This window comes from Arachis stenosperma, chromosome 10, assembly GCF_014773155.1.
Source record: "Arachis stenosperma cultivar V10309 chromosome 10, arast.V10309.gnm1.PFL2, whole genome shotgun sequence".
In the NCBI taxonomy this organism is placed as follows: domain Eukaryota; kingdom Viridiplantae; phylum Streptophyta; class Magnoliopsida; order Fabales; family Fabaceae; genus Arachis; species Arachis stenosperma.
The window spans coordinates 31,023,261-31,032,826 of record NC_080386.1 but is presented as its reverse complement, the minus strand read 5'-3'; the positions used below and the strand labels follow the sequence as shown (position 1 = coordinate 31,032,826).

General features: G+C 41.4%; 1 non-coding gene across 1 annotated transcript; it reads right to left on the bottom strand.

Moving 5' to 3' along the window:
- Positions 1-252: 252 nt before the first annotated feature.
- On the bottom strand, positions 253-356 carry LOC130959147 (small nucleolar RNA R71). Its single transcript, XR_009078242.1, has one exon. It is a non-coding gene; the product is annotated as a small nucleolar RNA R71 (small nucleolar RNA).
- Between the last annotated feature and the right edge of the window lie 9,210 nt (positions 357-9,566).

Sequence of the window (9,566 nt, the reverse complement as noted above, 5' to 3'; positions counted from 1 at the left end):
CAACAAAACTGCAAGTTTTATGGACTTCCATCTGAAGATCCTTATCAGTTTTTAACTGAGTTCTTGCAGATCTGTGAGACTGTAAAGACGAATGGAGTTGACCCTGAAGTCTACAGACTCATGCTTTTCCCTTTTGCTATAAGAGACAGAGCTAGAACATGGTTGGATTCACAACCTAAGGATAGCCTGGACTCCTGGGATAAGCTGGTCACAGCCTTCTTGGATAAATTCTTTCCTCCTCAAAAGCTGAGCAAGTTGAGAGTGGATGTTCAAACCTTCAAACAAAAAGATGGTGAATCCCTCTATGAAGCTTGGGAAAGATACAAGCAGCTGACCAAAAGATGTCCATCTGACATGTTTTCAGAATGGACCATATTAGATATATTCTATTATGGTCTCTCTGAATTTTCGAAAATGTCATTGGACCATTCTGCAGGTGGATCTATTCACCTAAAGAAAACGCCTGAAGAGGCTCAAGAATTCATTGACATGGTTGCAAACAACCAATTCATGTACACTTTTGAGAGGAATTCCGTGAATAATGGGATACCTCAGAAGAAAGGAGTTCTTGAAATTGATGCTCTGAATGCCATATTGGCTCAGAACAAAGTGTTGACTCAGCAAGTCAACATGATCTCTCAAAGTCTGAATGGATGGCAACATGTATCCAACAGTACTAAGGAGGCAGCTTCTGAAGAAGCTTATGATCTTGAGAACCCTGCCATGGCAGAGGTTAATTATATGGGTGAACCTTATGGAAACACCTATAACTCATCATGGAGAAATCATCTAAATTTCTCATGGAAGGATCAACAAAAGCCTCAACAAGGCTTTAACAATGGTAGACGCAATAGGCTGGGCAATAGCAAGCCTTTTCCATCATCTTCTCAGCAACAGACAGAGAATTCTGAACAAAACACTTCTAATTTAGCCAATGTAGTCTCTGATCTGTCAAAGGCCACTTTCAGTTTCATGAGTGAAACAAGATCCTCCATCAGAAATCTGGAGGCACAAGTGGGCCAGCTGAGTAAGAAAGTCATTGAAACTCCTCCCAGTATTCTCCCAAGCAATACAGAAGAGAATCCAAAAGGAGAGTGCAAGGCCATTGATATAACCAATATGGCCGAATGCACAAGGGAGGAGGAGGACGAAAATCCTAGTGAGGAAGACCTCCTGGGACGTCCCTCAAGCAAGAAGGAGTTTCTTATTAAGGATTCACAGGAATCTGAGGCTCATATAGAAACCATAGAGATTCCATTAAATCTCCTTCTGCCATTCATGAGCTCTGAAGACTATTCTTCATCTGAAGAGGATGAAGATGTAACTGGAGAGCAAGTTGCTCAATATTTATGAGCTATCATGAAGCTAAATGCCAAGTTGTTTGGTAATGAGACTTGGGAAAGTGAACCTCCCTTGCTCATTAGTGAACTAGATACCTGGATTCAGCAAATTTTACCTCAAAAGAGACAAGATCCTGGAAAGTTCTTAATACCTTGTACCATAGGCACCATGACCTTTGCAAAAGCTCTGTGTGATCTGGGGTCAGGGATAAATCTTATGCCACTCTCTGTAATGGAGAAGCTGGGGATCATTGAGGTACAACTTGCCTTGTTCTCATTACAATTGGCAGATAAGTCATTGAGACAAGCTTATGGAATAGTAGAGGACGTGTTAGTAAAGGTTGAAGGCCTTTACATCCCTGCTGATTTCATAATCTTAGACACTAGGAAGGAAGATGATGAATGCATCATCCTTGGAAGACCTTTCCTAGCCACAGCAGGAGCTGTGATAGATGTCAACAGAGGTGAACTAGTCCTTCAATTGAATGGGAACTACCTTGTGTTTAAGGCACATGGCCATCCCTCTGTGACAAAAGAGAGTAAGCATGAAGAGCTTCTCTCAGTTCAGAGTCAAGAAGAGCCCCCACAGTCAAACTCTAAGTTTGGTGTTGGGAGGCCACAACCAAACTCTAAGTTTGGTGTTAAGACCCCATATCCAAACTCTAAGTTTGGTGTTGGGACTATACAATATTGACCTGATCACCTTGTGGCTCCATAAGAGCCACTGTCAAGCTATTGACATTAAAGAAACGCTTGTTGGGAGGCAACCCAATTTTATTTATCTAATTTTTATTTTATTCTATTTTATTGTTATTTTGTGTTTTATTAGGTACATGATCATGAGGAGTCACGAAAAAATCATAAAAATTAAAAACAGAATCAAAAACAGCAGAAGAAAAAAATCACACCCTGGAGGAAGCACAGGCTGGCGTTCAACGCCAGTAAGATGCATCTGGCCGACGTTCAACGCCAGAAGAGAGCATCAATCTGGCGCTGAACGCCAGAAACAAGCATCATTCTGGCGCTGAACGCCAGGAATGTGCCTAGAGAAGAAAAACTGGCGCTGAACGCCAGTAACAAGCATGAAACTGGCGTTCAACGCCAGAAACATGCTTTACATGGGCGTTGAACGCCCAGAATGTGCACCACACGGCATTTAAACGCCAGAATGGTGTGCAAAGGCAATTTACACGCCTATTTGGTGCAAGGATGGAATTCCTTGACACCTCAGGATCTATGGACCCCACAGGATCACCTCAGGATCTGTAGACCCCACAGGATCCCACCTAACATATTCCCACCTTACCTCCTAATCCTAGTTTTACTCTTCCCCATATCACACTTCCCAAAACCCTTCACCAATCACCTCAAGCTCTCTTCCCAATCACCCCCTTCACCACTCACATCCATCCACTCTTCCCCATAAACCCCACCTACCTTCAAAATTCAAAAATATTTTCCCACCCATTTCCACCTTAAATGGCCGAACATACCATCTCCCCTCTCCCTATATATACCCTTCCATTCTACTTCATTTTCACAAAACACAACCCCCTCTTCTTCACCTTGGCCGAACCTACATCTCTCCCTCTCTACCATATTCTCTTCTTTTTCTTCTTCTCTTTTTTCTTCTATTGCTCGAGGACGAGCAATATTTTAAGTTTGGTGTGGTAAAAGCATAAGCTTTTTTTTGTTTTTCCATTACCATCAATGGCACCTAAGACCGGAGAATCCTCTAGAAAAGGAAAAGGGAAGACAAATGCTTCCACCTCCGAGTCATGGGAGATGGAAAGATTCATCTCCAAGAGCCATCAAGACCACTTCTATGATGTTGTGACAAAGAAGAAGGTGATCCCTGAAGTCCCTTTCAAGCTCAAGAAAAATGAGTATCCGGAGATCCGACATGAAATCCGAAGAAGAGGTTGGGAAGTCCTAACCAACCCCATGCAACAAGTCGGAATCTTAATGGTTCAAGAGTTCTATGCCAATGCATGGATCACTAGGAACCATGATCAAAGTATGAACCCGAGTCCAAAGAATTATCTCACAATGGTTCGGGGGAAATACTTAGATTTTAGTCCGGAGAATGTGAGATTGGCGTTCCACTTGCCCATGATGCAAGGAGATGAACGCCCCTACACTAGAAGGGGCAACTTTAATCAAAGGTTGGACCAAGTCCTTATGGACATATGTGTGGAAGGAGCTCAATGGAAGAGAGACTCCAAAGGCAAGCCAGTCCAACTAAGAAGACTGGACCTCAAGCCTGTGGCTAGAGGATGGTTGGAGTTCATTCAACGCTCCATCATTCCTACTAGCAACCGATCTGAAGTTACTGTGGATCGGGCCATCATGATTCATAGCATCATGATTGGAGAGGAAGTAGAAGTTCATGAGGTCATCTCCAATGAAATCTACAAAATAGCCGACAAGCCCTCCACCATGGCACGGCTAGCTTTCCCTCACCTTATTTGCCATCTGTGTTACTCAGCTGGAGTTATCATAGAAGGAGACATCCTCATTGAAGAGGATAAGCCCATCACCAAGAAGAGGATGGAGCAAGCAAGAGAGACCCTTCACGGTTCTCAAGAGATGCATGAGGAAGCTCATCATCAAGAAATCCCTGAGATGCCTCAAGGGATGCACTTTCCTCCCAATAACTATTGGGAACAACTCAACACCTCCTTAGAATATTTGAGCCACAATGTGGAATAATAAGGGTGGAACATCAAGAGCACTCCATCATTCTCCAAGAGATAAGAGAAGATCAAAGAGCAATGAGGGAGGAGAAACAAAGGCAAGGAAGGGACATAGAAGAGCTTAAGAACATCATTGGTCCTTCAAGAAGAAGACGCCACTAAGGTGGATTCATTCATTGTTCTTATTTCTTTCTGCTTTACGATTTTTATGTTGTATGCTTATCTATGTTTTGTGTCTCTACTTCATGATCATTAGTATGTAGTAACCATGTCTTAAAGCTATGAATAAATTCCATTAATCCTTCACCTCTCTTAAATGAAAAATGTTTTAATTCAAAAGAACAAAAAGTACATGAATTTCGAATTTATCCTTGAATTTAGTTTAATTATATTGATGTGGTGACAATACTTTTTGTTTTCTGAATGAATGCTTAAACAGTGCATATTTTTTATCTTGTTGTTTATGAATGTTAAAACTGTTGGCTCTTGAAAGAATGATGAACAAAGAGAAATGTTATTGATGATCTGAAAAATCATGAAATTGATTCTTGAAGCAAGAAAAAGCAGTGAAAATTAAAAAGCTTGCAAAAAAAAAGAAGAAAAAAAATGGCAAAAAAAAAAAGAGAGAAAGAAAAAGCAAGCAAAAAAAGCCAATAGCCCTTAAAACCAAAAGGCAAGGGTAAAAAGGATCCAAGGCTTTGAGCATCAATGGATAGGAGGGCCCAAGGAAATAAAATCCAGGCCTAAGCGGCTAAACCAAGCTGTCCCTAACCATGTGCTTGTGGCATGCAGGTCCAAGTGAAAAGCTTGAGACTGAGTGGTTAAAGTCGTGATCCAAAGCAAAAAGAGTGTGCTTAAGAGCTCTGGACACCACTAACTGGGGACTCTAGCAAAGCTGAGTCACAATCTGAAAAGGTTCACCCAGTTATGTGTCTGTGGCATTTATGTATCCGGTGGTAATACTGGAAAACAAAGTGCTTAGGGCCACGGCCAAGACTCATAAGTAGATGTGTTCAAGAATCAACATGCTTAACTAGGAAAGTCAATAACACTATCCGAAAGTCTAAGTTCCTAGAGAAGCCAATCATTCTAAACTTCAAAGGAAAAAGTGAGATGCCAAAACTGTTCAGAAGCAAAAAGCTACAAGTCCCGCTCATCTAATTATAATTAATATTCATTGATATTCTGGGATTTATAGTATATTCTCTTCTTTTTATCCTAATTGATTTTCAGTTGCTTGGGGACAAGCAACAATTTAAGTTTGGTATTGTGATGAGCGGATAATTTATACGCTTTTTGGCATTATTTTTAGGTAGTTTTTAGTAAGTTCAAGCTACTTTTAGGGATATTTTCATTAGTTTTTATGTTAAATTCACATTTCTGGACTTTACTATGAGTTTGTATGTTTTTCTGTGATTTCAGGTAATTTCTGGCTGAAATTGAGGGACTTGAGCAAAACTCTGAAAAAGGCTGACAAAAGGACTGCTGATGCTGTTGGAATCTGACCTCCCTGCACTCAAAATGGATTTTCTGGAGCTACAGAACTCCAAATGGCGCGCTCTCAATGGCGTTGGAAAGTAGACATCCAGAGCTTTCCAGCAATATATAATAGTCCATACTTTATTCGGAAATTGATGACGTAACTTGGCGTTGAACGCCAAGTACATGCTACTGTCTGGAGTTAAACGCCAAAAACACGTCATGATCCGGAGTTGAACGCCCAAAACACGTTATAACTTGGAGTTCAACTCCAAGAAAAGCCTCAGCTCGTGGATAGATCAAGCTCAGCCCAAGCATACACCAAGTGGGCCCCGGAAGTGGATTTATGCATTAATTACTTACTCATGTAAACCCTAGTAGCTAGTCTAGTATAAATAGGATAAGTTACTATTGTATTAGACATCTTTGGTCTCAGTTTTGTTTTATTCTTCATCTTAAGAGGCTATTGATCACGTTTTGGGGGCTGGCCATTCGGCCATGCCTGAACCTTTCACTTATATATTTTCAACGGTGGAGTTTCTGCACACCATAGATTAAGGGTGTCGAGCTCTGCTGTACCTCAAGTTTCAATACAATTACTATTACTTTCTATTCAATTCTCTTTTATTCTTATTCCAAGATATACGTTGCACAACACTTTGATGAATGTGATGATCCGTGACACTCATCATCATTCTCACCTATTAACGCGCGTGACTGACAACCACTTCCATTCTACTCTAGGCCGGGCGCATATCTCTTAGATTCCCCAACAGAATCTTCGTGGTATAAGCTAGATAGATGGCGGCATTCATGGGGATTCGGAAAGTCTAACCTTGTCTGTGGTATTCTGAGTAGGATCCTGGGAATCCGGAAAGTCTAACCTTGTCTGTGGTATTCCGAGTAGGATTCCGTTATTGAATGACTGTGACGAGCTTCAAACTCCTGAAGGCTGGGCGTGATGACAAACGCAAAAGAATCAATGGATTCTATTCCAACCTGATTGAGAACCGACAGATGATTAGCCGTGCTGTGACAGAGCATTTGGAACGTTTTCACTGAGAGGATGGGATGTAGCCATCAGCAAGGGTGATGCCTCCAGACGATTAGCCGTGCAGTGACAGCGCATAGGACCATTTTCCCGAGAGGATTGAAAGTAGCCATTGATGATGGTGATGCCCTACATACAGCTTGCCATGGAAAGGAGTAAGAAGGATTGGATGAAAGCAATGAGAAAGTAGAGATTCAAGAGGAGCACAGCATCTCCATACGCCTATCTGAAATTCCCACTATTAATTTACATAAGTATTTCTATCCCTTTTTATTTTCTATTTATTATTAATTTTCGAAACCCATAACCATTTAATCTGCCTAACTGAGATTTACAAGGTGACCATAGCTTGCTTCATACCAACAATCTCTGTGGGATCGACCCTTACTCACGTAAGGTATTACTTGGATGACCCAGTACACTTGCTGGTTAAGTCGAACGGAGTTGTGTCCACACATAGGTGCCATAATAATGATCCCATACAACAACAAAGAATACTACATTGATGTGATCACAATTTCGTCCACCAGGTGTCACTAACGTTGTCGACCATTCTTGCTTCTCACGTTAGCTCCCACGTTAACTGATGAGCGGATAATTTATACGCTTTTGGCATTGTTTTTAGTATATTTTTAGTAAATTTAGTTAGTTTTTAGTATATTTTTATTAGTTTTTAGTTAAAATTCACTTTTCTGGACTTTACTATGAGTTTGTGTGTTTTTCTGTGATTTCAGGTATTTTCTGGCTGAAATTGAGGGACTTGATCAAAAATCTGATTCAGAGACTGAAAAGGACTGCAGATGCTGTTGGATTCTGACCTCCCTGCACTTGAAGTGGATTTTATAGAGCTACAGAAGCCCAATTGGTGCGATCTCAACGGCGTTGGAAAGTAGACATTCTGGGCTTTCCAGCAATGTATAATAGTCCATACTTTGCCCGAGATTTGATGGCCCAAACCGGCGTTCCAAATCAGCTCAAGAATGCCCGGCGTTAAACGCCGGAACTGGCACAAGAATGGGAGTTAAACGCCCAAACTGGCACAAAAGCTGGCGTTTAACTCCAAGAAAAGTCTCTACACGAAAATGCTTCAATGCTCAGCCCAAGCACAAACCAACTGGGCCCGGAAGTGGATTTTTATGTCATTTACTCATCTCTGTAAACCCTAGGCTATTGTATTTTCATCTTTTGATCGTTGGAATCTTTTGATCACTTTAGATCTCTAGATCATCTTTGGACGTCTAGTTCTTAGATCATTGGGAGGCTGGCCATTCGGCCATGCCTAGACCTTGTTCTTATGTATTTTCAACGGTGGAGTTTCTACACACCATAGATTAAGGTGTGGAGCTCTGCTGTACCTCGAGTATTAATGCAATTACTATTGTTCTTCTATTCAATTCAGCTTGTTCTTGTTCCAAGATATCACTTGTTCTTCAACTTGATGAATGTGATGATCTGTGACACTCATCATCATTCTCACCTATGAACGTGTGACTGTCAATCACCTCCGTTCTACCTTAGATTGGGTGGATATCACTTGGACTCTTTAACCGGAATCTTCGTGGTATAAGCTAGAATTGATGGCGGCATTCAAGAGAATCCGGAAGGTCTAAACCTTGTCTGTGGTATTCTGAGTAGGATTCAATGATTGAATGACTGTGACGAGCTTCAAACTCGCGATTGTGGGGTGTTAGTGACAGACGCATGATGAGCGGATAATTTATACGCTTTTTGGCATTGTTTTTAGTATGTTTTTAGTATGATCTAGTTAGTTTTTAGTATATTTTTATTAGTTTTTAGCTAAAATTCACTTTTCTGGACTTTACTATGAGTTTGTGTGTTTTTCTGTGATTTCAGGTATTTTCTGGCTGAAATTGAGGGACCTGAGCAAAAATCTGATCCAGAGACTGAAAAGGACTGCAGATGCTGTTGGATTCTGACCTCCCTGCACTCGAAGTGGATTTTCTGGAGCTACAGAAGCCCAATTGGCGCTCTCTCAACGGCGTTGGAAAGTAGACATTCTGGGCTTTCCAGCAATATATGATAGTCCATACTTTGCCCAAGATTTGATGGCCCAAACCGGCGTTCAAATTTATCTCAAGAAATTCCAGCGTTAAACGCCGGAACTGGCACCTAAATGGGAGTTAAACGCCCAAACTGACATAAAAGCTGGCGTTTAACTCCAAGACAAGTCTCTACACGAAAATGCTTCATTGCTCAGCCCAAGCACACACCAAGTGGGCCCGAAAGTGGATTTTTATGTCATTTACTCATCTCTGTACACCCTAGGCTACTAGTTCTCTATATATAGGACCTTTTACTATTGTATTTATCATCTTTGGACATCTAGTTCTTAGATCATTGGGAGGCTGGCCTCACGGCCATGCCTAGACCTTGTTCTTATGTATTTTCAATGGTGGAGTTTCTACACACCATAGATTAAGGTGTGGAGCTCTGCTGTACCTCGAGTATTAATGCAATTACTATTGTTCTTCTATTCAATTCCGCTTGTTCTTTGTCCAAGATATCACTTGTTCTTCAACCTGATGAATGTGATGATCTGTGACACTCATCATCATTCTCACTCATGAACAAGGTGACTGACAACCATTCTTGTTCTACAAGCACATGAGGCTTAGTGAATATCTCTTGGATTCTTTAATCGGAGTCCTCGTGGTATAGGCGAGAACTGATGGCGGCATTCAAGAGAATCCGGAAGGTCTAAACCTTGTCTGTGGTATTCTGAGTAGGATTCAATGATTGAATGACTGTGACATGCTTCAAACTCCTGAGGGCGGGGCGTTAGTGACAGACGCAAAAGAATCACTGGATTCTATTCCGGCCTGATTGAGAACCGACAGATGGATAGCCGATGCTGTGACAGAGCATCAGGGACGTATTTCCAATGAGAGGATGGGAGGTAGCCATTGACAACGGTGAAACCCTTGCATAAGCTTGCCATGGAAAGGAGTAAGAAGGATTGGATGAAGACAGTAAGAAAGC